The 16,034-nt window shown below is 58.8% G+C and overlaps 1 protein-coding gene across 1 annotated transcript in view; it reads right to left on the bottom strand.

Moving 5' to 3' along the window:
• Nucleotides 1-9,604, bottom strand: part of LOC144734683 (1-phosphatidylinositol 4,5-bisphosphate phosphodiesterase beta-4-like) — a 95,602-nt gene extending 85,998 nt beyond the window's left edge. The window contains exon 1 of the mRNA XM_078616983.1: nt 8,607-9,604. The gene's annotated coding sequence lies outside the window, so the exon portion shown is untranslated. The remainder of the gene's footprint in view (nt 1-8,606) is intronic.
• Nucleotides 9,605-16,034: the final 6,430 nt, after the last annotated feature.

Genomic DNA, 16,034 nt, shown 5'->3' with positions numbered 1-16,034 from the left:
CGGCTCCTCCTGGGCTCCCCCTCGGCTCCCCCTCGGCATCCCCTCGGCTCCTCCTGGGCTCCCCCTCGGCTCCCCCTGGGCTCCCCCACGGCTCCCCCACGGCTCCCCCCAACCGCTGGGTGACTGCGTGGGCGAGCGACGACCCCGCGCGACGCCGTGGACGCGACGCAGCATCGCAGTGTCACACGGCGTCATTGTCACTCAGCGTCAGTGTCACAGAGCGTCATGCAGCAGCGCACAGCGGCTCCTGCTGCGCCTGCTGCGCCTGCTGCTGTGCGGCCTCAGCTCCGGACGCCGGACGGCGACGGCAACCGCGCGAGAGGGGAGAGAGAGCGGCAGTCGCACGCAAAGAAAATAACGGGAAGGCCTCCACCACCTGTACGGAGATGCGGAGACTCGCGTGGAGAGATGCACGGACTCGCAGAGACCGACAGATTCACAGATCCATAGACTCACACCTGGAGGGACACAGAGGTTGACAGAGAGACCCATGAGACTCGCACAGAGTGACCAACAGATTCTAAACTGAACTATTTTTTTTTATTAAACCAGGTAAAGGCCACCTGGCGATGTAGGTCTTTTTCAGAAGCGACCTGGCCACCAAAGATAGCTCAAGCAAGTGGCTTATCATCGCGTGGGAATTATAGCAGCGACATCCACGGAGCGCACTTAGATTCTAAATGTGGAGGGGGGAAATCGCAGGACCCGGAGGAAAACCCACGCGGCCACAGGGAGAGAGCGAGACGCAGACTCCAAATATACATCGGCGGGTGTCAGGGGTCCATGGATCGAACCCACGACCTCCTGTATACCAGGCGAGGTAGTTAACATCTCATAGCCACCGTGGCGCCCCTCACCAAGGGAACCCACAGACTTGCACGGAGACAAAGAGACCCGCAGAGGGATGCAGGCGCTTATGGGCAGCAGAGGAGACCGAGCGGACCTCCCGCTGAGTCAAGGTCGACTGACGGCCTCTGACGAAAGCCATTGTTGCTGGAGCGGGGAGCGGAGAGCGAGAGAGCGAGAGATGAGAGGGGAGGGGTAGAGGGAGCCTCCACAGCATGGGTGGATTCTATTATGCGTTGCGGCTTTGTTTACCCGTTGAAAGCCTCGCCGAATCTCGTGACCTTTTTTCCCAAGGAGGGTGCTGCCAAAGTTTTCGCGGTGGAAGGGCAAATGATCGCTGCTGCGTCGTAATCCACGGAAGTAATTTGCGACAATTTTTCACGGTCCGAATATTTGCAAGATTTTGGACCGCAACGCGGGCACGCCATGGGCCTCCTCTCTCGCGAAAGGACGTCAACGGGATCCTCAACGTTGACCGCGAGGCCAACGCCGCACGCTCCTTTGAGTGGGGGCCACCACTGAGGCCACCACTGGGGCCACCACTGGGGCCATCACTGAGGCCACCACTGAGGCCACCACTGGGGCCACCACTGGGACCACCACTGAGGCCACCACTGTGGCCACCACTGAGGCCACCACTGAGGCCACCACTGAGGCCACCACTGGGACCACCACTGAGGCCACCACTGAGGCCACCACTGAGGCCACCACTGGGGCCATCACTGAGGCCACCACTGAGGCCACCACTGGGGCCATCACTGAGGCCACCACTGGGGCCATCACTGAGGCCACCACTGAGGCCACCACTGGGGCCACCACTGGGACCACCACTGAGGCCACCACTGGGGCCACCACTGAGGCCACCACTGAGGCCACCACTGAGGCCACCACTGGGACCACCACTGAGGCCACCACTGAGGCCACCACTGAGGCCACCACTGGGGCCATCACTGAGGCCACCACTGAGGCCACCACTGGGGCCATCACTGAGGCCACCACTGAGGCCACCACTGAGGCCACCACTGGGGCCATCACTGGGACCACCACTGAGGTCATCACTGGGACCACCACTGGGGCCATCACTGGGACCACCACTGGGGCCATCACTGGGACCACCACTGAGGCCATCACTGGGGCCACCACTGGGGCCACCACTGAGGCCACCACTGAGGCCACCACTGGGGCCGTGTCACCGCCCTGGCGAGTTCAAGGCCACGATGGTGGCAGAGGAGAGCGAGCGACCTTCCACTGCCCTGGTAACTTCGTCTGCCGTGCTGCACGGCTGGGCTTGCTGCTCCGCCTCATCCCCTCCGTGCATCTTCACCGATTCACCCTCCTCTAGAGTTTTCCACTCCCCCTCCGCCCCCCCCTTCCGCCCCCCCCCCCTCTTCCGCCCCCCTCCGCTCCTTCAGAACGCTTTGCTGTGGAATGCGCCACGGCACTGTGCGGCAGAGTTCGGGTCCTCACACGGCCGAGTGTGAAGGCTCTCCCGGCACATCCCAGGCCAAGGCCGCCCGGCTAATGCACTCACTGCACCGCCGGCTGCCCCGCGGCGCAGTGATTTAGGGGGTAGTTTGGAGACGATCGCGTTTCAGGAAATGTGCCGAACATTACCCCCCCCCCCCCCCTCTTAGGTAGCTATCACTCTCGCGTCGCGCAGCCTCTCTCGCTCGGCCCTCCAGCGGCGGAGACTCCGGGGCCTCTTCGCCACGGTGATTGAATCGTGATGAATGAGCGGCGGCATGTCCCGTAATGGGCGGGGGGGGGGGGCGAGGTTTCTGCGCTGGGGGTTGAGGGCCTGGGGTTTAAACAGCACAGACTTAACAATCTCCGAAGTGGCCCGTTTGACCGAAGCAAACATTCTTCGCGCGCCCGTTATTCGACGGGGAGTTTTTGTTGCCGTGAAAAAATATTAGAAAATATCAACATTACGGCTACGTCTCTGAAAGCGAGTAGGTGGCGGTGGCACTTGCCGCGGCCGACAAAAAGGGGACGCAAAAGCGCAAAACGATAAACAAACAAAATCTCGGGACGCGTCCCGAGGGCAGTAGCGTCGGGGGACGTCTCAACAAAAACGTTCGACCGCAAGAACAGGACGCGGGCGTGAGAAACGCCGCCGTTGTCGTCCAGACCACGGAGGAGGGCCCCTCGCGAAGGGCCCGCAAGTAAACAATGAACACCATCCGCTCTCGCTCCGCCAACGCCCCCCAATGAACGTCAGGCACGGAAGCGGCAAGGCGGCCGCGCCACAGCCACGTTCCCACAAAGATCCGCCCTCATCGGATGGGGCCCTCACCGAGCTGTGTCGCGAGGAATCCGGCCATTTCGCTTTGCGCAAACAGGGACGTCCACGACACCCGTGCGGCGGCGTCCGCGGGGATTCACATTTCTCGCCTCCATTTTTTCTGGGTTGCTCTCGGACCGGGGGGGTGGGGGGCGGGGTGACGTGAGCAGCAGCCACGGCGAGAGGGACGCGCGATGCGACCCAGACGGAACCGTGAAGCCCAAACGGCCTACACAACAATTCAGAAGTGTGTCGCCCCATACGCCACAGCCGCCAGCGCACGCCACCGCCTCAAACCGGGGTGGAAAGTCCACGTTCACCGTGGCCGGTCTATCACCACCGTACGCGCCGTTGTTGAGTTTCCACAAAGCAGGTACCGACGTTGTCGAGACTCAAATGGCTGATGGGCCGAGTCAAATCCTCGACCGGGTGTTGAACTCGCGCCCTTCCACCGATCGCACGGAGGTCGGGGCGTCTCCCACGGTGGCAGTCGTCAACGAATATCAGCCAGGACCATGGTGGCTAGGAGATGTTAACTCCCTCGCCTGGTATGCACGAGTTCATGGGTTCAATCCAGACCCTGATGCCTGGTTTTTCCCTTCACATTTAGAAACATGCATTTAGAGTATTCGGCTGCCCATATAAATTTCCCCACGATAAGCCACTTGGGTGAGCTATCATCTGTGGCCAGGTCGCTTCTGAAAAAGAGCCATGTAGCTCAATGGGCCTCACCTGGTCAAATAAAAAATACAATAAAAATAGAATACTGCTGGATGAAAGCCTCTCCAACGCAAAGTCGACATTCCCTCCCCCACTCCTAGGATGCAATAATCCCACCGCCCCCCCACGCACCACAAGCCCCCCAATCTCAGCGCTCCATCTCATCTCGGGCGGTTCGTCCTCAAAAAAGAAAAAAATATTAAAATTCCGAAAATCCAAAAATTATAAAGCCCCCTTCAAGAATCGTTGTTGACGATCTGGCATCGATTGTCAAGGAAACGGAACGTCACAGGGTGGAGTGGGATGGGGAGGGACCCACCACCTCTTTTGTCTTGATCCCATCCCATGGAAGTTTGCCGATGCCAGCCACACAGAGTCTCGGCCGGGCCACGCTGGGCCCGACACCCCTCGTCGACTTCCCTCGTCGACTCCCCTCGTCTCTCCTTGTGGTTAGTCGTCCGTGTGATCACCGATCACCGTGCGCGTGATCACCGATAGCCGTGAGTGTGATCACCGAGCCACCGTTCCACTGGGGCGTAGCACGCGGCGAGTGCCAACCCGCCGGGCCCTGCGGTTCCACGGAGAATCCAATTCGATCCAACCTCTCCGGACGAGGGGGAAGGGAGCGTAGGCCACCACGGTGTGGTGTGCTGAGGCGGAAATGCAGACGCCAGCCGAACCTTGTCATCTGCTCTGCATTGGTTGGTGGTGGTTGGTGGTGGTGGTTGGTGGTGGTGGTTGGTGGTGGTGGTGGTTGGTGGTTGTGGTGGCGGTGGAGCGCTCACTTTCACGTACGCGTCAAAATAAACTAAAAATTACATCGCCCCAATGTATTCGTTGGGGGGATTTTTTTTATTGCCTCGCGCAAGGTCACTCCGAAAACCTAATTAGCGGCGCGCTGCCACCGCGGTAACGCGACCCTTGAGCTGCGGGGTTTTGTTTTTCTCTGCCGAGTTTGTGCCGCCGCACGCCTCCTGCCCACGCCACAAGCCTCGGCGCCACTGCCGCCGCCGCCGATTCTCGACGCTGCCATTTTCTCGCCCCTTTTTTTGGGGGGGGGGGGGGGCGGGGGGCTCACCGAGCACCCAGCTGCCAAGAAAAGCCTCTGGGATCATCCGTGAAAGGCTCCGCACAATGGGAGGCGGATGAAAGAGCTCCAAAGGGGGAGCGGCGGCGTGCACGCGAGCGACGCGGGGAGGCACGCGGCGAAGGCATCCGCCGCTGGTCAGGCGATCCGTGAGCAGCCTTCCTCCAGCGGTGGATAGAGAATGGTCGGTGACGTTGGAAGCAGGAGGCGTGGTCGCGTGTGCTTCACTCGTCCGTGCAACACACAACGGGCGGGTGGGAGCAACCCGAACAAGCCAGGCCCACTCGTCCAGACTCTGCACCCCACACGGAGTCTCAAAATCTCTCCGCAAGATGATCGTGGCAGTCTCGGGCCCTCACGTGACGTCAGGACCTCCAGCAACGATGTCTCGTGAAACCCGAAACCATCCGACGTCACTAAACACCGCCTCTCAGTGACCACGAACATCCAGCTCGCAGCCGTGTTGGGCAAAACTGCGTTCGACAAATAATAAGCCTCATGGGAGAAACAGGGCTCCCTCCCTCTGAGCTTAACTATGATTCTACGTGATCTTCCACCGCCCTTGGTTATTGTACGGAAGGATGCCGGAGTTTGGCCCCAAGAGCCAAACCCGACGACACGAGTTCAAATCCCGCTCACAGCCAACACCCAGTGACGATTATCTGAACCGGTCCCGGACCTCCCCTAGGTCGACTCAGCCTCAAATGAGACAAAGGCGGTTGGGCGCGGTGCTGGCCACCCGCCCACTCGTGTGCCGTGCCGGACTTGGTAGGCGCTACTCGCTAACAGCACTTGCCCCCCATAGTGTGTTCAAGCTATACGGGGGATCTTTGCCTTTACCTTTGTTGTGCACACTATCAATTTCAACTCAACACACAAAACGAGCGGTCCGCCATCCCCTCCTCGTCCCCCCCAGCCCTTCCGCTGCTACTCAACGTCCTGAAGCTCGCGCCCTGAAAAATTGTCACTCGATCCTTTTGGCGATTTTTTCCGCCCATCTTGAGGCGTCCCGTCTACCCCCACCCCCACAACTCACCACCCTCAGCGGGTGACGGTGAGGGGGGGGCGGCTATAGGCTGCACGCAACACTAATCGAACGTTCGCGTTTCCCGTAGCAGAGGTTTTGGTTGGGTTCGATCGCGTGAATATAACTGTGTCGTTAAACCCGCCGCCGCCGCCACCCAACGTGGCCAATCATCACGGGTTCGTCGCGAAAACAAAACGTGACGATTCGTTACTAGTACAGCACTAGTGGAGTGCTGGAGAGTGGGCACCACAACAACATTTACAATTCGAGTCCCGTGACGTTTCGCCGGTAATTGCAACAACAACAACAACAACCACCGCCAGCAGCAGCATCATCAGGTGAGAGCCACAGAGAGTTGTCTGAGAAATCCTCCTCCTCCTGTTTCGGTCTTAAAAAAATCATTTGCGTTGTGCCGTGAGCGAGCGAGTGTGTGTCGAGCGTGCGCCTTAACGTTCATCGATACGATAAACGGAACCCGCACACGCACAAAAACCACGCGTGGTAAACGAATCATTCTCGCAGTCAATTCGATCAAACCGCGAGAGAGTTGCCGTACCACCCAACTGATTGGGTGGGGGGAAGGTGACACTCTCTGACCTCTCATTGCCCAAGGTTACTTTGTTGCTGCTCTAAATGTGCCAACGATGAGCCACTTTGTTGAGCGGCTATCATTTGCGGTGGCCAGGTCACTTCAGAAACATAACTTAAAACCTCAGTGGGGATGGTTTCGTGTTGTATTTGTGTGCGGCTGGATGATTTGTTTACATTTCTTGTACTTTGCATTCCTGTGGGGTGTGCTTGCACTGTTTGTTGTGTGTAACGTTCTTACCCCCGTGCCCCTACACTGCACATCTGCTACGAAAGAGCTTTATAGCTCATCGGATTCCTCCTGCAAGTTATAAATAAATGGAACCCGATTTTCACGAGTCGATCGAACGACGGTTCGAGCGGAGCCGCGCGCCCCCCTCCCTGCTCCGACGCGCAGGGACGAGGACCCCTCGTCACGGCGTCGTCGTCGTCACGGCGTCGTCACCGAAACGTTGTCACGTGTCCCCCCCCCCCCGAAGAAGCTCATGAAGTAAAACAATAAGAAAAAATGTGCCCAGAGCCGAAACGGCTTTCAGGTAAAAAAAGAAAAGCCGCGTCGGGGGCGAGGTTACCTCGTTACCTGTCCCGTTACCTGCCCTCTAGCCCACACAGACCCTGTACCCACCCCACCCACACGGACCCTCCACCCCCTCCATCCACACCCTACACCCACTCCACCCACCCACACCCTCCACCCACTCCACCCACACCCCCCACCCACTCCACCCTCTACCCACTCCACCCACACCCTCCACCCACTCCACCCACACCCCCCACCCACACCCTCCACCCACTCCACCCACACCCCCCACCCACACCCCCCACCCACTCCACCCACACCCTCTACCCACTCCACCCACACTCTCCACCCACTCCACCCACACCCTCTACCCACTCCACCCACTCCACCCACACGGACCCTTCACCCACTCCACCCACACCCTCTACCCACTCCACCCACACTCTCCACCCACTCCACCCACTCCACCCACACCTTCTACCCACTCCACCCACACGGACCCTCCACCCACTCCACCCACACCCTCTACCCACTCCACCCACTCCACCCACACGGACCCTCCACCCACTCCACCCACACTCTCCACCCACTCCACCCACTCCACCCACACCCTCTACCCACTCCACCCACACTCTCCACCCACTCCATCCACTCCACCCACACCCTCTACCCACTCTACCCACTCCACTCCCTCCACCCACACGGACCCTCCACCCACTCCACCCACACGGACCCTCCACCCACTCTACCCACAGGGACTCTCCACCCACTCCACCCACACAGACCCTCCACCCACTCCACCCACACCCTCTACCCACTCCACCCACAGGGACCCTCCACCCACTCCACCCACACTCTCCACCCACTCCACCCACACTCTCCACCCACTCCACTCACACCCTCTACCCACTCCACCCACACCCTCCACCCACTCCACCCACAGGGACCCTCCACCCACTCCACCCACACCCTCCACCCACTCCACCCACATGGACCCTCCACCCACTCCACCCACACTCTCCACCCACTCCACCCACTCCACCCACACCCTCTACCCACTCCACCCACTCCACCCACACCGACCCTCCACCCACTCCACCCACACTCTCCACCCACTCCACTAACACCCCCCACCCACACCCTCCACCCACTCCACCCTCTACCCACTCCACCCACACCCTCCACCCACTCCACCCACACCCTCTACCCACTCCACCCACTCCACCCACACCCTCCACCCATTCCACCCAACCCTCCACCCACTCCACCCACACCCTCCACCCACTCCACCCACACCCCCCACCCACTCCACCCACACGGACCCTCCACCCACTCCACCCACACCCTCCACCCACTCCACCCAACCCTCCACCCACTCCACCCACACCCTCCACCCACTCCACCCACACCCTCCACCCACTCCACCCACACAGACCCTCCACCCCCTCCACCCACAGGGACCCTCCACCCACTCCACCCACACCCTCCACCCACTCCACCCACACCCTCCACACACTCCACCCACACCCCTCACCGGCCCGTGGTGCTGGCGGAGAGCTCCGTAGGGCTGCAATTCACCTCCAGCTCCGTCGCGAGTGCGAGTTGCGACTCCGGCTCCTCCTGCCCCCCCGAGGGGTCCCCGTGTGCTGTGGAGGCCGCTCAGCTGCCCCTTCGTGAGTTCCCTGAAGCTGATCGAGTCGAGTCGAGTCGCTCCCTTCCGATCCGATACGGGGGGCGCGGGGGGTGCGGTTCTTCTGATCCGCCTCTTTGTCTCGGCGTGACCCCGCGACGTTGGCCGGGCCCCCCCCCCCCGGCTCTCTGATCCCCCGGTGGCCCAGGGCCCGTGTTGGTCTCAGGGGCCTCCCCGCACCTACTTCTGCTGCTGCTGCTCCTGCTGCTGCTGCTGCCCCTGCTGCTGCTCCTCACAGCCGCGCTGCATCCCAGGCGGCTCGCATGCAGAGGCGCCGCACGATGGCCGTGCCCTCGTGATGGAGGCGGGGGGGGGGGCAGGAGGAGGAGGAGGATGAGGCGGGGGGTGATGATGGGTGACGGAGGATGGAGAGAGGAGGACGGAAGGAAGTGAGGATGGTGATGAGGATGGTGATGATGGTGGTGATGGGGGGGGGGATGATGAATGACCGGAGTGTGGTGATGGGAGAGGATGGGGATGAGAGGCGTGCCGTGCCTCCACGCCCCTGTCTCTCTGCTCTGTCTCCTGTCTCTCTGCTCTGTCTCCTGTCTCTCTGCTCTGCCTCCTGTCTCTCTGCTCTGTCTCCTGTCTCTCTGCTCTGTCTCCTGTCTCTCTGCTCTGTCTCCTGTCTCTCTGCTCTGTCTCCTGTCTATCTGCTCTATCTCCGGTCTCTCTGCTCTGTCTCCTGTCTCTCTGCTCTGTCTCCTGTCTCTCTGCTCTGTCTCCTGTCTCTCTGCTGCTCTGTCTCCTGCTCTCACTGGGGCCGGGTCCACGGGGGGGTGGGAGGGGGCTGTTATCTTCCCACGGCGCCGCCGCCTCCACAGCCACGGATTCTTAGGCTCCTGAGATCCGCGCCCGCAGCGAGACCCTGGCGGAGCCGCCTCCTACAAGCCGGCTCACCAGTCCACTAAATGAGCCACTAGCCCTGCAGTGGAGACCCTGGGCTGAGCCGTCTCCTACAAGCCGGCTCGCCAGTCCACTAAGTGAGCCGCTAGCCCTGCAGTGGAGACCCTGGCTGAGCCGTCTCCTACAAGCCGGCTCGCCAGTCCACTAAGTGAGCCGCTAGCCCTGCAGTGGAGACCCTGCCTGAGCGAGCTCCTACAAGCCGGCTCGCCAGTCCACTAAGTGAGCCACGGGCTCTGCAGTGGAGACCCTTGGCTGAGTCGCCTCCTACAAGCCGGCTCGCCAGTCCACTAAGTGAGCCACTAGCCCTGCAGTGTTTCACACTCACCGCCGGTTGACTCCCTCCAGTAACGTAACAACAAGCCGGCCTGCTGCTCTCACGTTCACACCACAGCGGTTTTATCTGGGCAATACCCAGCGTCCTCAGCTTCGGCGCTGTTGCGCACGATTAGATAATCAGCCATGATCCATTCACTGCTGGATGAAGTCTTCGTGAAGCCGACTATCGCAAACTCGCGATACAGCAGCAGCAGCAGCGGACACCGCAGGGAATTTGTGTCGAATCCGCCCCCCGCTCGGCCCCCCACTCGGACACCCACTCGGCCCCCCACTCGGCACCCGTGACAAGTCCTGAGTGGGGGGCTGCTGCTGCTGGTGTACGGCTGAGTGTGTGGGGGGGGGGGGTCACGTGGGGAGTGGAAGGAGCGCACGTGGCTGAGGCTGTCCACCCCCACGGTGTCCACCCCCACGGTGTCCACTCCACGGTGTGTCCACCCCACGGTGTGTCCACCCCCCGGTGTCCACCCCACGGTGTGTCCATCCCCACGGTGTTTACCCCCACGGTGTCCACCCCACGGTGTCCACCCCCACAATGTCCACCCCTCGGTGTCCACCCCCCGGTGTCCACCCCCACAGTGTCCACCCCCACAGTGTCCACCCCCACGGTCTCCACCCCACGGTGTCCACCCCCCGGTGTCCACCCCCACGGTGTCCACCCCCACATTGTGTCCACCCCCACGGTGTCCACCCCACGGTGTCCACCCCCACATTGTGTCCACCCCCACGGTGTCCACCTCACAGTGTGCCCACCTCCACGGTGTCCACCTCACGGTGTGTCCACCCCCACGGTGTCCACCCCCACGGTGTCCACCTCACGGTGTGTCCACCCCACGGTGTCCACCCCCACGGTGTGTCCACCCCCACGGTGTGTCCACCCCGGGGCTCAGGGCGGTGGGGGGTAAGATGGGGTAGGGCAACCGGCACAACCACAACCACCACCGCACCTCCGATTAGCAAGGTACAACATACGTGCGTCACCCACCACCACCATTAAACACAATCACCACCATTACAATCATCACCCCAACGCACATCGCAAGTGCCGTGGGCTCGCATCGCGAGCGAACTGAAGAAGTCGCGGGTTGGGTCGGTGTCGGAGGGTGGTGCTGCTGCTGCTGCTGTCACGATACCCCGCGACCTCAACTCGAACCTTTATTGAACACGAGGCATCCACGTCATTCGGCATCCACGTCATTCGGCATCGTGCGATTGTGGCTGATCGAGCAGCACGAGCCAGGAGTGCAGAATTGTTAACATTGCAGTGTTGTTACAAGAGTGGTGTTAAAAGTGCAATTTTAGAAGGGTGCAGTGTTAGAAGAGTGCAGTTGTGGGGGCTGATGCTCCCCGCCTCCTCTCCCCCTTCGACCTCCTCCTCCTCTTCCTGCCGGGCTCTCGCCGATCGAGTCATCGGCCTACCCGCACCGGCGTCCTCTCTGTGAAGCGTAGCTCGAGGCTAGCCCTCCACCGCCTGGGGTTACCCACACACTCCCCGCGCACACTCCCCACGTACACTCCCCCCACCAGATGTTCGGAGGCGACTCCTTGCACGCGCGCGCCTGTGCACGTTGCTGGCCACCACGCGAACGCGCAGCCACCCGCTCCCATTGTCCGCCACGTGCACGCGCTAAAAATGGCCGTGTGAATATGCGCGGCGCAGCACCACCAGCACCACCACCACTATAATAACCACCACAACAACCACAATAACCACCACCACAACAACCACCACCACAACCACCACCACTACAATAACCACCACAACAACCACCACAACCACCACTACAACAACCACCACCACAACAACCACCACAACCACCACCAGTACTACCACCACCAGCAGCACCAAATTAATGATGGTAGGGTTTGCGCGTTAATTACCAGGGTAACGGCACACTATTAGTGACAAGACACGCGCATTAATCCCCGAGCCAACGCGCATGGGCGAGCGCAAACACGTGGGTGCAGGTGGTCGCGCTGATGAGGCTATTTGCGCGCTAAACCTGGGCACAATGGCGAAACGAACGAGGCTGCCTCGCGTATTTTCACCCGTTATTCACACCTGCCCCGTTATTCACACCTGCCCCGAACGTCCGCGATTGTTTATCAGTGAATAGGTGCCGATCATCACACTTATGCGCATACTCAAGTTCATTTATTAGGTATAGCCCTGTGAGCCATTCGGCTCTTGAATTGGGTGCAACCGCAACAAAAAAAACATGAACAAAAAACATATTAAAGTGACTATGTGACTAAGTGCAAACAGAAAATCCAAGAAAAGACAGCAAAATATTGAAAAAAAAAACACCGTACACCAACGCTGTGTGCAAAAATCCCAGTGGGATGCAAGTCAAACAACAACAACCACAAGCAAACTTAGATTAAGGCCATCATTCTAACTCTGTACTACAACAAACAAACATGGCTAAACCAATACACACCACCCCATGCTCTCTCTACACCCACAGAAACCACACGTCGGTATTTTATGCTCGAGTTTATTCCCGACGCGACTGTAATTAAACACGACCTGTCCCGAAGCCAGAATCACCCAGCAGAGCAGCGTCTCACCTATTTCTATGAAATCCCTCGGTAGATCCCGATGCTACCTCTCACCTCTCTCACGTACTCACGGTTCTGCCCGGACGTGCGGGAAGTAGGGGGAGAAACGAGGCCGCACGAAGTTTCCGCCGGGGTCGTGTCCTGGCTGCGCTCTGACACGTCACGCGGACGCTCGAGTGGCCGGAAGGTTGACTGCCCCGATCGCTGACTTGGAGAGAACTGAACTGGGTGCCCCTCTGATAATTGTTTTTTACCCTTTTATCTGCAACAAAACTGACACCTTATTTACAAGGAGTCATGTTTGCATAGACCACAATACCTGCAGTCATAATGCAAACAAAAAACATAACTCTGATCATGTATGCACTGTCCTTGAAGTTGATTGGTCCACACCCGAGACAGCTTTCCTTAGAGCCTAGTTTCACATGGTGTTGGACCAGATGACGCCAAAAGGTGCACAACTCAAAAGACAATGCACCATCAGAGTATCAGAGTTCGGGGTAAGCATTTACACCATTGGAACCTCATTTGCCAGTAAAAAATATAATAATTGGTTTTTAACCCTTATAATTGTTTTTTTACCCTTTTATCTGGCAAAAAACTGACACCTTGTAAATAAAGGTGGCAGTTTTGTTGCCAGATAAAAGGGTAAAAAAACAATTATCATATTTTTTACTGGCAAATGAGGTTCAAATGGTGGGTGCCCCTCTGTTCTGCTTTTTATCCCGTTCTACATCAAAGGGGTCCTTGGCCAAGCTGACGGGGCCTCCCAGCCAATCATCACGTCTCCCCTGCGTGCTCCATCCGTTCATTCGGATCCTAATCCGCGTAGCCAATCAGGTGCTTACCCGTGGCCTAACCCCCCTCACTTCAAAGAGATCCACTCGGGCTGCTGCGTTGTCTTCTTTGCTCAAGCGCGCTAGTTAGCCCGCCCCCACTCTCGGCTTTCGTAGTCTCCCTTTATGCCCACGCCCATCCTTTACCCCGCCCCCACAACCGGGTTCAAACCCCGCTCCTCGCTGGATGGTCGGCTCCCTTCGCTTGTGCGGACTGTATTCTTACTGTGGTTGCCCGATGGGCTTCGCCGTGGCCATGCAATGTTAGGTCAGTGCACGGCGCCGCAATGCAATTTAACCTGGGGGAAATCTGCCAATTTCCTGGCCCCGGGAAACCGTGGAGCCCCCCACGAAGGGGCTCTCGGGAGAAAACCCAGAGGCCCGGTGACTTCCCCACGAGGTCCTACGTGGGGGTATGTGTGTGTCTGTGTGAGGGGTTGCGAGGGGGGAGCAGCGCCGGCAGCGCTGCTCCATTGCTGTGGCATCACACAGTGTAAGAAGTGCAGTGTAAGAAGAGTGCAGTGTAAGAAGAGTGCAGTGAAACCCGAGGTGGCGCTTACCTGCTCCGTCGAGGCACGACGGAGCAGGTAAGCGCACGATTGGCTGCGCGGTATGACGTCACCCTGGGCCTATGGAGTTTAGAGAATAAAAAGAGTAGCCCAGGACGATTTGAGGTCTCTTGTCTTCAACCTCAGGGCCGTCAAGACCCACTCCCTGCCATCCTGCCTTCCCGAGCCGCTCTTACCCGACCGCCCCCCCCCCCCCCGGCTCCAGGGGGGGAACGAGAGGATCTCAGAAGGGGGGGGGCCTCGCTTTTTTCCCGGCCAGCACAAGACGGGCGCAATTTCTTTCGGGCCCCCCGCAAGGTCACCCGGCTACGCGGGCGATCCCATCGTGTCGCATCTCTCCGAGAGAGCTCAGGAGGCCTCGAGGCTGGACGGTGCCCTCGATGGGCCCTCCGCCGTGCCGCGGGCTGCTCGCGGACGGGGCGGCTACGTGGTGGGCAGCAGAGGGCAGAGGTCGCAAACGGGTTTTGATTCCTTACCCGTACCCGTACCCGGCCGCACGAGGGTCGCAAACGGGTACCCGTACCCGTACCCGGCCGTACCCGTACCCTACCCGTACCCGGCCGGGTACGAATAGGGTACGGGTACCTGATTGCGACCTCTGGGATGAAGCCATGTTACAGGCGTGGGTGGGTTGATTCTAGGAACTTGAATTGTGAGAAGAGACAAGACGTTGGGAAATGAGTGACAAACGGTTACTCACCAGTGACTCACGGCCTACCCGTACCCGGACCCGGCCGCACCAGGGTCGCAAACAGGTACCCGTACCCGGCCGGGTACGGGTAGCCGGGTATCGGGTAGGGTACGGGTATCGGGTACCCGGTTGCGACCTCTGGCAGAGGGGCAGCAGCAGCAGCACAAAGGGAGTTTCGTTGCGCTGCACTTCCGCGCCGCCGTTGCACGCCGTCCTGCCGTGACCTGGCGCTGTCGAAGAACCCCCGCGACGTTTGGGATGCTCTTGTCCAACACGAGGTCACGTAAATTGATTTTGACGACGATGAGGTTTTGTGCAAAACCAGTTTACGACTGTGCACAAGGCTAATTGGAGAATCTATTGAAATTGAGAGAAATAAAAAAAAACTATGCCGACCGTTCTGATAGCTACAGGCTTAGTGATGCTTGAAAGCGCATTATCAAGTAATACTACGCTGTTTAATTGCATGTCGACACGGGTTACCATACGTCAATGGTGATTAACTGTGAGCGGCCAATAACAGGTATGGCGATTTTTGCACCAGAAATGTACACACATAATGTACGTATGTAATACACGTACACAATATGCACGCATATGTATACGTAGTGTAAATATATTTTGTATGTTGATTAACTGTGAATGCCCCAACCATTAATAGATATCCATTGTAATTTATGACTACACTAGCTTATATACCCAGCGTTGACTGGGCCAAAAAAATATTTCAAAACTACTCTTTAAAATGTAACAGCAGTGCGTACTGACTGTGGTGGTACCTGCTATGATTACAGCAGTTCATACCGACCGTGGTGGTACCTGCTATCACTACAGTAGTACATGCTGACTCTATAGCAGTATTCATGGACTCTATAGCACAAAGTACTCACCTGACAGAGTGGCTTGGTGAGGCCTAGTCTGGTGTAGAGCCTCCGGCCTCACCTAGATTGTCCAGCCAGCCGAGGTGGCACCTTGGCAGGCTGGGGCTGGGCTGCTACCCCTGACCCCCCCCCCCCCAGCCACGATCTCCCCGGCTGCTCTGCAGTAATATCTAGGGCCTATAGTGGTAGCATCTAGCGAAAGTATAGTAGTAGTAGCTACACGCATCGGGGTGGGGGGGACATCACACAGTGAATAATTAACGTCAGCGTTTAGTGTAGTTTTATAGCTTTTTGAACGCAAAAGAAAATGTCCCCCTCACTCCCACCGAAGGCGTGCGACTTGGCATGGGCCGTCCCCCCCACCAAAGGCGCGTGAGTTGGTATGGTCGTGCATGCGTCGTATATAAATAAAAGGCGCACAAATCGCACTAAATCGATCATTAAACTAATTTAAAGTTGACGGATGTGAAAAAGGAATAGCGCTTGCTCACGGC

This window comes from Lampetra planeri, chromosome 52 (genome assembly GCF_965212315.1).
Source record: "Lampetra planeri chromosome 52, kcLamPlan1.2.h2, whole genome shotgun sequence".
NCBI classification, from domain to species: Eukaryota; Metazoa; Chordata; class Hyperoartia; order Petromyzontiformes; family Petromyzontidae; genus Lampetra; species Lampetra planeri.
Note: the sequence above shows the minus strand (reverse complement) of the source record. Positions and strands in the feature narration are given on the sequence as shown.